This window comes from Hyla sarda, chromosome 7 (genome assembly GCF_029499605.1).
Source record: "Hyla sarda isolate aHylSar1 chromosome 7, aHylSar1.hap1, whole genome shotgun sequence".
Lineage (NCBI taxonomy): Eukaryota > Metazoa > Chordata > Amphibia > Anura > Hylidae > Hyla > Hyla sarda.
In genome coordinates this window covers 155,160,404-155,178,120 of record NC_079195.1, presented here as the reverse complement: position 1 = coordinate 155,178,120, position 17,717 = coordinate 155,160,404, and the positions used below count along the sequence as shown (strand labels likewise).

The following is a 17,717-nucleotide window of genomic DNA, read 5'->3' as shown; positions in this document are numbered from 1 at the left end:
CCGCTGCACCAGTCTACCGCCCGGTGAGTGTACTGTACAGCCTTCTGCTAGACCAACACTGCACCCCACCCTTGCCCTCTCGCGGCTTGGTTGGGAGTGCGAACTGGGTCGTATGTTTACTGCCCAGGAATGGGACATGACCATAGCTTTGTGCCACAAAACTTATATCTCCTGCACTGCGCAAGAGACCAATTACAAAATCCTGACCAGGTGGTACAGAGTCCCAACCCTCCTCTCTCACGTATACCCCTCTCTCCCGAACGTGTGCTGGTGCTGCAGTTCCACTGGCGGCACCATATCTCACATATGAGTGGCCTGTCCCATATTGGAGGCCTTCTGGATGCAGGTTCCTAACTTGATAGACAGACTGACCTCAGTGACGCTACCTCTTGACCCATGTCCTTACCGTCTTACCTGGCCCTATCTCCAAATGGTCTAAGTCGCTAGTGCGCTTTCTCCTACTAGCTGCTACATCGGTTATTTCCAGACTTTGGAAATCCACGCTCCCCCATCCCTTCCGTTTCATCTTGGCTTCAGGAAGTAGCCCACCTCCACAGGATGGAGGAGTTTATGGCGGACTCCTATGGAACCTCAGCCAAACATTATGCTCTTTGGCGCCCAAGACTGAATTTGTTTCCTTGCCTGAATTTAGGGACCTCCATTTATCCCCCCTGATTTATCCCCCCTGACTACGACCCACTAGATTTCCCCTCCACCTTCACCGCCCCCCTTTTCTCGATTTCCCTGCCCTGGTTTTGCCGGCTTAGAGACTGGACACGTCCTGCGAGGAAAGCCTCTTCATATCTGGTACATCCTGCCTTTCCTTCTCTTTTCTTCACCTCTCACCTCTCCCTCCCCCTCTTTCCTTATGTTTTCCCTTACTACCTTTCTTTTTCTCCCTCTCTCGTGAGGCCTCTTCGTTGTCAATTGCGCTTGTATTCTATACATGGTTATCGATGCTGCTCGTGATGCGAGTTATGGGCCATTCAGGCCTCACAGCCATTTTGTTTTGACAATCCTGATTGCCTGTTTATACGCTTGTATGTTCTTGAAGAAATATAAAATCCCATCCCTTCCCCAATATCGCGCCACACCCCTACCCTTCAATTCCCTGGTTGAACTTGATGGACATATGTCTTTTTTCGACCGTACTATGTAACTTAAACCTTTAATATAAAATTTTATTTTTTTAAAAAGATAGGTAGACTCACGATACTATAGCAGAACATCTGCAGGGCCTGGGTAATTCCTGACAATTACGTATATTAAAGCCTATTCGATTTTTTTCTTCATCCAATCAATATGCAAGCACCTTTTTACACAGAGGATGCAACATTCTGCAGCTTCCATATTGTTTCCCTTTCTTTACACAATTTTTGATGACCGAAAATACCAGACTATATAATTTTAGATAGGGGGGACCTGTACAACTCATGCACCCCGCTGCTGTTGTGTGGCTAAATCCATCATGCAGCTGACCCTAATACAGGCTGTAATAGACGTTTTTAACCCCTACAGGACCCATGACGTAACGGTACGTCCCGACACCCTGGGTCTTAAGGACCAGGGACGTACATTTACGTCATGGGCAGTTTTAGTCCCCGCCGTGCGCCGGGCGGGGATCGGAGCGGGATGCCTGCTGAAATCATTCAGCAGGCATCCCGTGCAAATGCCCAGGGGGGTCATCAGACCCCCCCATGTTGGCGATCGCGGCAAATCGCAAGTGAATTTACACTTGCGATTTGCGCGATTCCAGGTCATTACGGGTCTATAGTGACCCGGTGACCCGGAATGTAAGGGGGATCCCAAGACACCCACGATCCCCCTGAAGCGATAGGAGTGAGGTGGCACGGGTGCCATCCCTCCTATCCCTGCTATTGGTGGTCTAGACGTGAACACCAATAGCAGATCGGGGGCGGGGGGTTTACTTTCGTTTTCCCCGTCCTGCCCTCCCACAATAGGCGGGGAAGGACGGGGAAACGACGGAGACCGGCGCCGAAGATGCACTTACCGATCTGGGCGGGCGTTGGAGGCTGCAGGCGACGGAGATCGGCGGGCGGCGATGACGTGCGGCTGGATCCGACGGAAGCCGGTGAGTTGCCTAGCAACATTTGGAGGGTACAGTTTGAGACCATTATACAGTGATCTCTAACTGTAGCCCTCCAGATGTTGCAAAACTACAACTCCCAGCATGCCCAGACAGCTGTTTGGGCATGCTGGAATATGTAGTTTTGCAACAGCTGGAGGGCTACAGTTTGAGACCACTATATAGTGGTCCCTAAACTGTAGCCCTCCAGATCTTGCAAAACTACAACTCCTAGCATGCTCAAACAACTGTTTGCTGTCAGGGCATGCTGGGAATTGTAGTTTTGCAACAGCTGGAGGACCACAGTTTGGAGATCACTTTGCAGTGTTCTGTAAAACTGTAGCCCTCCAGATGCAAAACTGCAAATCCCAGCATGTCCAAACAGCAATCAGCTGTCTCGGCATGCTGGGAGTTGTAGTTGCGTACCTCCAGCTATTGCATAACTACATCTCCCAGCATGCCCTTCGGCGATCAGTACATGCTGGGAGTTGTAGTTTTGCAACAGCTGGAGGCACACTGGTTAGAAAATACTGAGTTAGGTAACAGAACCTAACTGAAGGTTTTCCAACCAGTGGCACACCGTGCATGCTGGGAGTTGTACTTTTGCAACAGCTGGAGGCACTCCAGCTGTTGCAAAAGTACAACTCCAAGCATGCACGGTCTGTCAGTACATGCTGGGAGTTGTAGTTTTGAAACAGCTGGAGGTTTGCCCCCCCCATGTGAACGTACAGGGTACATTCACACGGGCAGGCTTACAGTAAGTTTCCTGCTTCAAGTTTGGGCTGTGGCAAATTTTTCGCCGCAGCTCAAACTTCTAGCGAGAAACTCACCGTAACCCGCCAGTGCGAATGTACCCTAAAAACACTACACTACACTAACACATAATAAAGGGTAAAACACTACATATACACCCCTGTACACTGTCCCCCCAATAAAAATGAAAAACGTATTGTATGGCAGTGTTTCCAAAACGGAGCCTCCAGCTGTTGCAAAACAACAACTCCCAGCATTTCCGGACAGCCACTGACTGTCCAGGCATGCTGGGAATTTAGCAACAGCTGGAGGCACCCTGTTTGGGAATCACTGGCATAGAATACCCCTATGTCCACCCCTGTGCAATCCCTAATTTAGTCCTCAAATGCGCATGGCGCTCTCTCACTTCGGAGCCCTCTCGTATTTCAAGGAAACAGTTTAGGGCCACATATGGGGTATCTCCGTACTCGGGAGAAATTGCACTACAAATTTTGGGGGGCTTTTTCTCCTTTTACCCCTTAAGAAAAGGAAAAGTTGGGGCTACACCAGCTTGTTAGTGTAAAAAAATAAAAAAAATTACACTAACATGCCGGTGTTGCCCTTTACTTTTTATTTTCACAAGCGTTAAAAGGAAAAAAAGACCCCCAAAATTTGTAACACAATTTTTCCTGAGTACGGAAATACCACATACCGTATATACTCGAGTATAAGCCGACCCGAGTATAAGCCGAGACCCCTAATTTTAACCCAAAATCCCAGGAAAAGTTATTGACTCGAGTATAAGCCTAGGGTGGGAAATACCTCATCCCCCCCTGTCATCATCCAGACCCGTCATTAACATCCTCATCATCATCCCCTTGTCATCATCCCACACATCCCCCCTTCATCATCCCCTTATCATCCCACACATCCCCCCTTCATCATCCCCTTATCATCCCACACATCCCCCCTTCATCATCCCCTTATCATCCCACACATCCCCCCTTCATCATCCCCTTATCATCCCACACATCCCCCCTTCATCATCCCCTTATCATCCCACACCCCCCCCCTTCATCATCCCCACACCCCCCCCCCCTTCATCATCCTCTTCTCATCATTCGCCCTCAGTGGTCTTCAACCTGCGGACCTCCAGAGGTTTCAAAACTACAACTCCCAGCAAGCCCGGGCAGCCATCGGCTGTCCGGGCTTGCTGGGAGTTGTAGTTTTGAAACCTCCGGAGGTCCGCAGGTTGAAGACCACTGCGGCCTTCAACATCATCCAGCCCCCCTCTCACCCCCTTTAGTTCTGAGTACTCACCTCCGCTCGGCGCTGGTCCGGTCCTGCAGGGCTGTCCGGTGAGGAGGTGGTCCGGTGAGGAGGTGGTCCGGTGAGGAGGTGGTCCGGTGAGGAGGTGGTCCGGTGGGGAGGTGGTCCGGTGGGGAGGTGGTCCGGGCTGCTATCTTCACCGGGGGCGCCTCTTCTCCGCGCTTCCGGCCCGGAATAGAGCCGTTGCCTTGGCAATGACGCAGAATTACGTTGGCAATGAACGCACCTCTGCGTCGTTGTCACGGCAACGTGACTATTCTGAGGCCGGGCCCGAAGCGCTTAGAAGAGGCCTCCCCGGTGAAGATAGCAGCCCGGAACCAGTATCCCACCGGACCACCTCCTCACCGGACAGTCCTGCAGGACCGGACCAGCGCCGAGCGGAGGTGAGTACTCAGAACTAAAGGGGGTGAGAGGGGGCTGGATGATGTTGAAGGCCGCAGTGGTCTTCAACCTGCGGACCTCCGGAGGTTTCAAAACTACAACTCCCAGCAAGCCCGGACAGCCGATGGCTGCCCGGGCTTGCTGTGAGTTGTAGTTTTGAAACCTCTGGAGGTCCGCAGGTTGAAGACCACTGCGGGTGGGGGAGTTCACTCGAGTATAAGCCGAGGGGGGTGTTTTCAGCACGAAAAATCGTGCTGAAAAACTCGGCCTATACTCGAGTATATACGGTATGTGGGCGTAAAATGCTCTGCGGGCGCACAACAAGGCTCAGGAGTGAGAGCGCACCATGTACATTTGAGGACTAAATTGGTGATTTGCACAGGGGTGGCTGATTTTACAGCGGTTCTGACATAAACCCCCCCCCAAAAAAAATACCCACATGTGACCCCATTTTGGAAACGACACCCCTCACGGAATGTAATAAGGGGTACAGTGAGCATTTATGCCCCACAGGTGTCTGACAGATTTTTGGAACAGTGGTCCGTGAAAATGAAAAATTTTATTTTTCATTTGCACAGCCCACTGTTCCAAAGATCTGTCAAACGCCAGTAGGGTGTAAATACTCACTGCACCCTTTCTTAAATTCTGTGAGGGGTGTAGTTTCCAAAATAGGGTCACATGTGGGGGGTTCCACTGTTCTGGCACCACGGGGGGCTTTGTAAACGCACATGGCCCCTGACTTCCATTCCAAAAAATGTTTTCCCAAAAGCTCAATGGCGCTACTTCTCTTCTGAGCATTGTAGTGCGCCAGCAGAGCACTTGATGTCCACACATGGGGTATTTCCATACTCAGAAGAGATGTGGTTACAAATTTTGGGGGGTCTTTTCTGCTATTAACCCTTGCAAAAATGTGAAATTTGGGGGGAAACACACATTTTAGTGCAAATTATTATTATTTTTTTTACATATGCAAAAGTCGTGAAACCCCCGTGGGGTATTATGGCTCGCTTTATTCCTTGTTATGTTCCTCAAGGGGTCTAGTTTCCAAAATGGTATGCCATGTGTTTTTTTTTTGCTGTTCTGGCACCATAGGGGCTTCCTAAATGCGACATGCCCCCCGAGCAAAATTTGCTCTCAAAAAGCCAAATATGACTCCTTCTCTTCTGAGCATTGTAGTTCACCCATAGTGCACTTCAGGTCAACTTATGGGATACCTCCATACTCAGAAGAGATGGGGTTACAAATTTTGGGGGGGTCTTTTCTGCTATTAACCCTTGCAAAAATGTGAAATTTGGGGGGAAACACACATTTTAGTGAAAAAAAAAACATTTTTTTTACATAATCAAAAATCGTGAAACACCTGTGGGGTATTAAGGCTCACTTAATTCCTTGTTACGTTCCTCAAGGGGTCTAGTTTCCAAAATGGTATGGCATGTGTTTTTTTTTTTTTTTGCTGTTCTGGCACCATAGGGGCTTCCTAAATGCAACATGCCCCCCAAAAACCATTTCAGAAAAACGTACTCTCCAAAATCCCCTTGTCGCTCCTTCGCTTCTGAGCCCTCTACTGCGCCCACCGAACAATTTACATAGACATATGAGGTATGTGTTTACTCGAGAGAAATTGGGCTACAAATATAAGTATAAATTTTCTCCTTTTACCCCTTGTAAAAATTAAAAAATTGGGTCTACAAGAACATGCGAGTGTAAAAAATGAAGATTGTGAATTTTCTCCTTCACTTTGCTGCTATTCCTGTGAAACACCTAAAGGGTTAAAACGCTGATTGAATGTCATTTTGAATACTTTGGGGGGTGCAGTTTTTATAATGTGGTCATTTATGGGGTATTTCTAATATGAAGACCCTTCAAATCCACTTCAAACCTGAACTGGGCCCTGAAAAATAGTGAGTTTGAAAATTTTGTGAAAAATTGGAAAATTGCTGCTGAACTTTGAAGCCCTCTGGTGTCTTCCAAAAGTAAAAACACGTCAATTTTATGATGCAAACATAAAGTAGACATATTGTATATGTGAATCCAAATTTTTTTTATTTGGAATATCCATTTTCCTTACAAGCAGAGAGCTTCAAAGTTAGAAAACTGCAAATTTTTCAAATTTTAGGATTTTTCACCAAGAAAGGATGCAAGTTACCATAAAATTTTACCACTATGTTAAAGTAGAATATGTCACGAAAAAACAATCTCGGAATCAGAATGATAACTAAAAGCATTCCAGAGTTATTAATGTTTAAAGTGACAGTGGTCAGATGTGCAAAAAACGCTCTGGTCCTGAGGTGTAAAATGGCCTGGTCCTTAAGGGGTTAAAGTAGCAACGATACGTGGAGCAATAGAGTTTATACAGAAATACATGTATATGTAGAACATTTGACATCATTTCAATTACAATATTTAGTTGAAATATACATATATGTATATATTTATAACAGTGTGTCTGTCAACCCCATAAAGCTACATAAGTACAAAAAGCAGACAATAGTAATTACCTCCCTGAGAAGACAGCTCAGCCTCACAGCTCGGGAAAATAAGATCCCAGAGCAGGAAAAAGAAACGAGTGGGCAGATGGATTTTAGGTGTTGTAGTTTTATAATACAACAAAAATCAAAACCGTTAGACATGATAGACTACGGCAGAATGACTGCTGCTTTAGTTAACAAATAACGATTATAGATTGGCCATACATGTAATCCCCAGTGTCCGTGTGTGAAAACATCCACTCACGTGATGCATTCCAACCTTGTGACTTATTTCTGATGATGCATTCACTTGGTGCTGTGAGGTGCAGCCCTGTATTCATTCCCCCCTCAACTGTCCGAAAATTGGCGAAGATACAGCCGAGGAGTAGGCAGAGTGAAGTCAGAGCAGGCCAGAGAGGATGCACAGACTCCCTCAGCTCCCTTAGCTCCCCTGCCTCAGCTCCGCCCTCGTCGTACTGCCTCAGCTCCGCCTTCATCAAGCGAGGACGTAGAAATTCAGTGTTCAGCGTTACAGCCGAGGGGAAGGAAGAGCAGGGCAAAGAGGACGTACACACATCCCTCAGCTCCGAGCAGCTTCATTGTACAGTAGCCTTCATTGTACCCTCTGAGCGCTCCGAGGATGTAGAAATGCAGTGTTCAGCGTTCATTGTGTACAGCAGCCGTACTGAGGACGTAGAAATGTACAGTAAATGTATACAGCGTTCATTGTATGCATTATACAGGATGTAGAAATGCACATATTTTAGCGTTCATTGTATACAGGACATAGAAATGTACAGTAGATGTATACAGTGCTCATTGTATACAGTATACAGAACAGAAATGCACATATGTTAGCGTTCATTCATTGCATACTGTATACAGGACATAGAAATACACAGTACATGTCAGCATTCATTCATTGTATACAGGAAGTAGAAATGCACAGATGTTAGCTTTAATTCATTGTATATAGTATACAGGACATAGAAATGCACAGATGTTAGCGCAAACCAATAGCTCCCACTCTACCATTCTAGCGTACTGCCTCTGCAGTACGCTAGCATTTGTTCATTTCCACATCCTTTATACAATGAAAGTTGACATCTACTGGGCATTTCTAAGTCCTGTATTCTGTATACAGTGAATGAACACTGACATGTACTGTGTACTTTTATGTCCTGTATACAATGAATTAATGAATGCTGACTAGTGAGCGGCATAGGCCATATTCGAATTTGCGATATTTCGGAAATATATTTGTCCAATATTTGCGAAATTCGCATATTAGCTCTTCGTTTTTTTTCCTATGCGAAAATTCGTAATGAAATTTGCATAGTGTGCATGTGCGATTATATCTTTCACCTAAAAGAAGGGACGGATCAGTTTCCAGTGGCGATATTTGAACATATTTGCATATTTGCGTATATTTGCATAAATTCGAAAAAACGAATATCACTATATTCTAAATACCGCAAAGTGCCGATATTCGCAGTAAAATTTCACATTTCGAATATTCGCACTTAACACTAATACTCACATGTACTGTGCATTTCTACGCCCTGTATACCAGTGGCATTGCTATGGGGGTGTGGACTGTACCAGGTGACACCCCCCATGTTGGGTGACACTCTCAAGCGAGAAGTAATTCAACGATCGTGTCACCCCATCAATGCAAGGAAGTGGTCTGCAGAGGCAGTACACTAGAATGTTGGAGCAGGATCTGTCCGCTCTCGCTACACCATTCACTCTCACTCACACACTGCAGACACTTCTTGCTTGCAGCGTGTGAGCCGCAGGAACATGATCCCGGCATGATGATGTGACATTATCAGGCTTACCTGAAGATCCTGTCCTTGCGGCTCACGCTGCATGCAAGAAGCAAGGGAGAGACCTGCTCGTAAGAACTTGGATTAGGTGAGTATACTTGTTTTATAATTGTTTTTTTTTTTTTACTTTGTTTGGGGCACTATGGTACAGGAGGCATTATTAACCCCTTAAGGACTGAGCCCTTTTTCACCTTAAGGACTCGGCCATTTTATGCAATTCTGACCACTGTCAATTTAAACATTAATAACTCTGGGATGCTTTTAGTTATCATTCTGATTCCGAGATTTTGCTCTCGGGGCATGCCGCATTTAGGAAGCCCCTATGGTGCCAGGACAGCAAAAAAAAAACCACATGGCATACCATTTTGGAAACTAGACCCCTTGGGGAACGTAACAAGGGGTAAAGTGAACCTTAATACCCCACAGGGGTTTCACAACTTTTGCATATGTAAAAAAAAAAAAATAATTACCTATAATGCTTGGTTTCCCAAAAAATTTACATTTTTACAAAAGGTTAAAGCAGAAAAGACCCCCCGAAATTTGAAGCCCAATTTCTCCCGATTCAGAAAACACCCCATATGGGGGTGAAAAGTGCTCTGCTGGCGCACTACAGGTCTCAGAAGAGAAGGAGTCACATTTGGCTTTTTGAAAGCAAATTTTGCTCTGGGGGCATACCGCATTTAGGAAGCCCCTATGGTGCCAGAACAGCAAAAAAAAAAACCACATGGCATACTATTCTGGAAACTAGACCCCTCGGGGAACGTAACAAGGGGTAATGTGAACCTTTATACCCCACAGGTGTTTTACGACTTTTGCATATGTAAATAAAAATGCTTCTTTTCCCCAAAATTTTACATTTTTAAAAAGGGTAAAAGCAGAAAATATCCCCCAAAATTTGTAACACAATTTCTCCCAAGTACGGCGATACCCCATAAGTGACCCTAAACTGTTGCCTTGAAATACGACAGGGCTCCAAAGTGAGAGCGCCATGCGCATTTGAGGCCTGAATTAGGGACTGCATAGGGGTGGACATAGGGGTATTCTACGCCAGTGATTCCCAAACAGGGGGCCTCCAGCTGTTGTAAAACTCCCAGCATGCCTGGACAGTCAACGGCTGTCCGACAATACTGGGAGTTGTTGTTTTGCAACAGCTGGAGGCTCCGTTTTGGACCTTTATATACCTTCGGCAAATAATAGAATGCTGGTAATGAATATTGTTTCACTTGTAAAAAGGCTTTCTCTTTTTTGTTCAGAATATTATTTTTATCTGCTTCTTTTATTAAATTATTATATTCTTTAAAATATTCCACTGAAGGGTCTGATGGTAAAATAGCATAGTAATCTGAATCAGCTAAAATCCGCAGGGCTTCCTGAATATAATAATTGCTGTTTAAAATCACAGTTCCCCCCCCCCCCCCCCCCTCCCCTTGTCTGCAGGTCTAATTATAATTTCCTCATTTTTCTTTAATGTATTTAATCCTATTTTCTCATTTCTAGAAAGATTATTTTTAATGTGAAGAATCGGGGGTTTCATTAATCTTGCAAAAGTCTTCACTGACGATTGCATAAAAGGTCTCTATAAAATTCCCACGAGAGCTCAGGGGGTAGAAGAATGATTTGGGGATTACAGGAACATGTTTAAAACTCAGTTCCGGGATAATCTCATTTGAATTTGCTTGAATTTCCTCATTTTTATGAAATTTATTATTTTGGATAAAGAAGTGCTTTGCTAAAGTGAGTTTTCTAGTGTAGTCATATAGGTCCAAAAATAATTGAAAAGGATTTGGTGCTACTGTGGGACAAAAAGAAAGGCCCTTGGATAAAAGGGCTATTTCATTATCTTTTAATTTATAATCTGATAAATTGAACAATTTCACCAACATATTATTTTCTTTTGATGTGGTTACTGTTTGTGTAGTTTTTTTCTTCTTTCTCCCCCCTCTGCATCCTCGTTTCCGATTTTCTTTTTATTGTTAATGGGGTGAGTGATTGATTCGGGGTCAAGTACTGCGTGAATTTCGTGATTCTCGGACTGGAAATGGGGGTGACTAGTGTGACAGTGTCTACATTCACAGGACGGGAGGCTACAAAACTGGCCGATTCCAGGCAGTCAGATGTAACTGTATTGGGTGTGTGTGGTGCGATCGTGAGTGGAAGTGATGTGTCGTGAATAGTGCAAATGGACAAATCTAATGCTTGCGATTGAAAGGAGAGTGTTGGTGAGTATATCTGAGTAGGAACCAATTCCATGGTTGTGTTGTTTCGTGAATCCTTTTGGATCTACTCCCTTAACTCTTTATGGCCCATTTAATCATGAGACAATAGAAAAAACCTTTCAATGATAGCTTTCAGAGAGTCTTTTTTATAAGTGTGTTATTTTATGAGAAGTGATACCATATGTATTATGTTTTATGTATTGTATTGGATTTTATATAATATATACAAAAACGTCACTCTATGTAAATTAACTTGTGAGGTCATTTCCATTTGCTACGGTCATGCCCAAATGAGTATATATGTGCGATTTTTATGTATGTTGAGCATGTCTGAGGAAAAGGACGGAGCGGCCTTGAAACGCGTTATATGCTATAATAAAAAGATTACTCTTTTCCCGGCTTGTGGACAGCGCTGTGATATATCCCACCACCTCTTCACATCCATCTGTTGTGAATATTTGCCTTTGTTTGCATTTGAGGCCTATGGCATATCAGTAGCTGACGGTTACATACATTTAGAGGAAAATACAAAAATGAAACACCCACATGTGACACCATTACAGAAAGTACCCACCTTGAGGAATGGGTATAGGGGTAAAGAGGACATTTTGAATGCACGGGTGTTTCCTAAATTTATTTTCCAGGAACGGATGAAGGGTATCTTTTGAAAATTGCAGTTTCCAACCTATATTCTGCTTCATCTTTCTGGGAACAACTAACATGTGACTCCGAATTGTCGCCTGGAAATACGACAGAGCTCATGACCGAGAACTCTTTGCATTTGAGGTCGATCTTTCTTATGGACCTAACAGTTACATACATTCAGAGGAAAATACAAGAAAGGAACACCCACATGTGAGCCTATTACAAACAGTATACCCCCTAGGGAAGGTGTATAGGGGTGAAGTGGCGATTTGGAACAGATGGGTGCTCCCTAAATTTTTTTTCCAGGAAATGATGAAGTGTAATAATGGGGGGGGGACTGCTATTTTAACACTGATATGCCAATTCCCAGAATGATGGTAGAGCAATGGTCAGCACTATCTGAAAGGTGGTGGTGCACGAGGAAAAAAAGTAATGCAGTATAATGAAGGAGGTCCCAGCACTCACCGATGCAAGCAATTTGATGTTTTATTATATATCCAAGTCACAGGACGCGTTTCGGCACTTAGCCTTCCTCTGCTGTCAACTGGATCGCTCGCAGGCACCAGTTACCAGCTCTATTCAGCTGGATGCGCGGCTGCGCTCTATTTCCCCATTTGAAATGACAGGATTTTGATTGCGCCGCTGTTCACTGCCAGACGCGAGCGGTCTCTTGGGGTCTTAGCACCTTACCGCCACAGGCGCTTGCATCACGTCCTTGGACATTAACTAGCTGCGCCAACTCCCCCCTGCCGGGGGAGCACGTACAGCACCGCGTCCGTTCGGCAGTGAACAGATAGATGATTGTCATATTACCTGATGCATTTTTGTTTTCCCCGCTGCTGCTTTTGAGTGGGATGATGCGCACATTTCCCTTGTTACTATGTATGCTTAATATAACGAATTACACTTCTATATGACACTGTGTTTACATATGACGCCTTGTTGATATGTTACCATGACAACTTGACGTCACTCCCGGCATGCCGGCTAGTGGAGTGACGTCCCTTTAGGGTGCCTCCTCGTGCATATAACTGGCGCCTGCGAGCAATCCAGTTGACAGCAGAGGAAGGCTAAGTGCCGAAACGCGTCCTGTGACTTGGATATATAATAAAACATCAAATTGCTTGCATCGGTGAGTGCTGGGACCTCCTTCATTATACTGCATTACTTTTTTTCCTCGTGCACCACCACCTTTCAGATAGTGCTACCATTGACTTATTTTGTACGTGCTCCTGAATCGCAAGCCAGATGTCCACAACGTTATCCTTTAACAATGAGGAGATTGCCCGGATTTTTTCTCAACCAATTATAAGCACATAGGGGGGCATTTACTAAGGGGTTTAGTAATTTTTTTCTGACTATTTTTGGCGCAAAATTGTCGCAATTGCGCCTACCCTATAAATTGTGCGACTTTCCCTAGCAAGAGCTAGAAAGTCAAAAAAAAATTTCCCGCTTAATTTACGCAAGTTTTCAGTTTTTACTTGCAGTGGTCAGGAATTTATTAACTGAGACAGTCGCAGTTGCGCAATAAACTGTCGCAACGGCCATAAAAAATGACTAAATTTACTCCAGCTCCAACATGGAGCAGGAGAAGCTACTGCCACCCGGGCTCCGACATAATTTCTCCCCGCTACCCTCACTGCGCTACCGGGACACTACAGTGATTTATATCCCCCCCCCCCCCCTCTCACCTGCCAGCGCCACACAACTCCCATCTGTCTGATGTTGCAAGACTACAAGTCCCAGCATGGCCTTACAGTGAGGACACGCTGGGAGTTGTAGTCTTGGAGCAGCGGGAGCCGAGCGGCGCAGGCGGGAGACAAGGGGGGGGGGGGGGGCAGCGGGGAGGCCGTATGAGGAGCCCGGGCGGGAGACAAGGGGGGGGTAGCGGGGAGGCCGTATGAGGAGCCCGGGCGGGAGACAAGGGGGGTAGCGGGGAGACCGTATGAGGAGCCCGGGCGGCTGCACTGTAATGTCAGCCCGGGCTCCTGCCCTGAGAGCCATAGGCTTTGGCTGTCAGGGCATGCTGGGTGTTGTAGTTTTGCAACAGCTGGAGGGCCACAGTTTGCAGACCACTGGTGTGTGGTCTGTAAACTGTAGTCCTCCAGCTGTTGCAAAACTAAACAGCTGAAGGGGACCGGCGAAGAAGTTCACTTACCCTTCCGAGGCTCCAGCGACGATCGCTGTCGGAGATCGTCGCGCGGCACTGTCGCGCGGCAGTGTCGCGCGGCAGTGTCGTGCAGCGCTGGATCCTACGGAAGCCGGTAAGTTGCGCAAGCTTCCCAACCAGGGTGCCTCCAAATGTTGCAAGACTACAACTCCCAGCATGCCTGGACACCCTTTGGCTGTCCGGGCATGCTGGGAGTTGTAGTTTTGCAACAGCTGGAGGCACCCTTGTTGGGAAACACTGGCCTAAAACAGTGTTTCCCAACCAGGGTGCCTCCAGATGTTGCAAGACTACAACTCCCAGCATGCCTGGACAGCCATTGGCTGTCCGGGCATGCTGGGAGTTGTAGTTTTGCAACAGCTGGAGGCACCCTTGTTGGGAAACACTGGCCTAAAACAGTGTTTCCCAACCAGGGTGCCTCCAGATGTTGCAAGACTACAACTCCCAGCATGCCTGGACAGCCATTGGCTGTCCAGGCATGCTGGGAGTTGTAGTTTTGCAACAGCTGGAGGGCCACAGTTTGCAGACCACTGGTTTGTGGTCTGTAAACTGTAGTCCTCCAGCTGTTGCAAAACTAAACAGCTGAAGGGGACCGGCGAAGAAGTTCACTTACCCTTCCGAGGCTCCAGCGACGATCGCTGTCGGAGATCGTCGCGCGGCACTGTCGCGCGGCAGTGTCGTGCAGCGCTGGATCCTACGGAAGCCGGTAAGTTGCGCAGGCTTCCCAACCAGGGTGCCTCCAGTTGTTGCAAGACTACAACTCCCAGCATGCCTGGACAGCCTTTGACTGTCCAGGCATGCTGGGGCTTGTAGTTTTGCAACATCTGGAGGCACCCTGGTTGGGAAACACTGTTTTAGGCCAGTGTTTCCCAGCCAGGTTGCCTCCAGATGTTGCAAAACTACAACTCCCAGCATGCCTAGACAGCCTTTGACTGTCCAGGCATGCTGGGACTTGTAGTTTTGCAACATCTGGAGGCACCTTGGTTGGGAAACACTGTTTTAGGCCAGTGTTTCCCAGCCAGGTTGCCTCCAGATGTTGCAAAACTACAACTCCCAGCATGCCTAGACAGCCTTTGACTGTCCAGGCATGCTGGGGCTTGTAGTTTTGCAACATCTGGAGGCACACTGGTTGGGAAACACTGGCCTAAAACAGTGTTTCCCAACCAGGGTGCCTCCAGATGTTGGGAAACACTGGCCTAAAACAGTCACCCTGGTTGGGAAACACTGTTTTAGGCCAGTGTTTCCCAACCAGGGTGCCTCCAGATGTTGCAAGACTACAACTCCCAGCATGCCTGGACAGCCTTTGACTGTCCAGGCATGCTGGGGCTTGTAGTTTTGCAACATCTGGAGGCATCCTGGTTGGGAAACACTGTTTTAGGCCAGTGTTTCCCAGCCAGGTTGCCTCCAGATGTTGCAAAACTACAACTCCCAGCATGCCTAGACAGCCTTTGACTGTCCAGGCATGCTGGGGCTTGTAGTTTTGCAACATCTGGAGGCACCCTGGTTGGGAAACACTGGCCTAAAACAGTGTTTCCCAACCAGGGTGCCTCCAGATGTTGCAAAACTACAAGTCCCAGGTTGGGAAACACTGTGCCTGGCCTCCGCCCCACCTTACTGTAAGGGCATGCTGGGAGTTGTAGTCCTGCAGCTGGGGGCAGGGGACAAGCTTGTCACTTGGCCACACATCTCCTGCACCACACAACTACAACTCCCAGCATGTCCTTACTGTAAGGGCATGCTGGCAGTTGTAGTCGTGCGGGGCGGGAGATGTGTGAGCAGGTGATAATAAATGTACTAACCCATTTTTTTTGTTTTCTTCTCATTTCAGATCCGTTTATCCTGTGGACTCCTTCGGATTCGGTGGACTACTTCGATGACCAGCGTTTTTCTTTGTTTGATTTTAATAAAATGGTTAACGAGGGCTTGTGGGGGAGTGTTTTTTGTAATAAAAATTTTTTAAAACCTGTTGTGTTTTTTTCTTACTTTACTAGACAGGCTTAGTAGTGGAAGCTGTCTTATAGACAGAGTCCATTACTAACCTGGGCTTAGCGCTAGCCACAAAAACAGCTAGCGCTAACCCCCTATTATTACCCCGGTACCCAACGCCACAGGGGTGCCGGGAAGAGCCGGTACCAACAGGCCTGGAGCGTCCAAAATGGCGCTCCTGGGCCTAGGCGGTAACAGGCTGGCGTTATTTAGGCTGGGGAGGGCCAGTAACAATGGTCCTCGCCCACCCTGGGAACGTCAGGCTGTTACTGTTTGGTTGGTATTTGGCTGAGAATGAAAATAGGGGGGACCCTATGCGTTTTTTTTTTTTAAATAAATAATTAAATATATTAAAAAAACGCATAGGGTCCCCCTATTTTTATTCTCAACCAAATACCAACCAAACAGTAACAGCCTGATGTTACCAGGGTGGGCGAGGACCATTGTTACTGGCCCTCCCCAACCTAAATAACGCCAGCCTGTTACCGCCTAGGCTCAGGAGCGCCATTTTTGATGCTCCGGGCCTGTTGGTACCGGCTCTTCCCGGCACCCCTGTGGTGTTGGGTACCGGGGTAATAATTGGGGGTTAGCGCTAGCTGTTTTTGTGGCTAACGCTAAGCCCGGCTTAGTAATGGACTCAGTCTATAAGACAGCTTCCACTACTAAGCCTGTCTAGTAAAGTAAAATAAAAATAAAACACAACAGGTTTTTAAAAAATTTATTACAAAAAACACTCCCCCACAAGCCCTCGTTAACCATTTTATTAACATCAAGCAAAGAAAAACGCTGGTCATCGAAGTAGTCCACCGAATCCGAAGGAGTCCACAGGATACACAGATCTGTAGAAGAAGTAACCAAAAAAAAAAGTGTAAGTACATTTAGGGAGAAAAAAACTGTGTTAAAAAAATGTAATAAACACACACACACACACACTAAACGCCGTTTACCACTTCTGAGCCATGACTACAATTTACAGTGATCCCTCAACTTACAATGGCCTCAACATACAATAGTTTCAACATACAATGGTCTTTTCTGGACCATCGTAAGTTGAAACCAGACTCAACATACAATGTACAGACAGTCCAGATCTGTAAAATGTGTCAATGGCTGGAAGAACCAACCAATCAAAATGGTCATTCACTGGTAAAACCCCTGTATTACTGAAGTGTATGCACTGACTGGTGTCTGGTATTACATGTTCTGTACTCTTTACCTGTATCAGGGTTAGCTGCTCTTTTGGACACCAGGTGAGGGCGACTCCATTACTTGTTTGGGACATTGCCTGTACTGTACAGGACCCCTGAAGAAGCTCCTGTCCTCTACATAGACCAGTGTTTGCCAAGCAGGGTGGCCCCATTTTTTGCAAAACTACATCTCCCAGCATGCCCGGACAGCCTTTGGCTGTCCAGGCATGCTGGGAGTTATAGTTTTGCAACAGCTGGAGGCTCCCTGCTTGGGAAACACTGACATAGACAGTGATTTACAGCTCCCAGCAGATCTTTATTACTTTTATATGTAGGGATTTGCTTTATCTATATCAGTTATCTACTTATTTTTCTTTGTCACTTTTTCCTATTTTGGATGACATTTTGGTGCCTTTAGAACCAATTACCCTGTTTCCATAGAGTTATGGTCTCAACATACAATGGTTTCAACTTACAATGGTTTTCCTGGAACCAATTAATATTGTAACTTGAGGGACCACTGTAGTTATTGAATTATTTAGATGTGGTGAAAAAGCTAAAAAAAAACTCAAAAACAAAAGATCCAGAAGGAAATCTAGCAGCCAAACCTATTCAGACAGCAGGAAAAAGGAACAGACTATTTTTTCTACTACATGAAGTAAATTTCCCACTTTTGCCTATGTGTGCCAAA

The 17,717-nt window shown here is 46.1% G+C and overlaps 1 protein-coding gene across 8 annotated transcripts in view; it reads right to left on the bottom strand.

The window, feature by feature from the left end:
- LOC130282600 (gastrula zinc finger protein XlCGF26.1-like) overlaps positions 1-17,717 on the bottom strand; it is a 381,272-nt gene that overhangs the window by 350,715 nt on the left and 12,840 nt on the right. For 4 of the 8 annotated variants that reach the window (XR_008846467.1, XM_056530995.1, XM_056530993.1 and 1 more), the window contains exon 1: positions 7,262-7,783. The exons of 1 other annotated variant lie outside the window; for it this stretch is intronic. The gene's annotated coding sequence lies outside the window, so the exon portion shown is untranslated. Of the gene's footprint in view, positions 1-7,026; positions 7,216-7,261; positions 7,784-17,717 lie in introns of those variants that run through there. 3 more of the 8 variants (XM_056530996.1, XM_056530998.1, XM_056530997.1) reach the window with 2 other exon arrangements.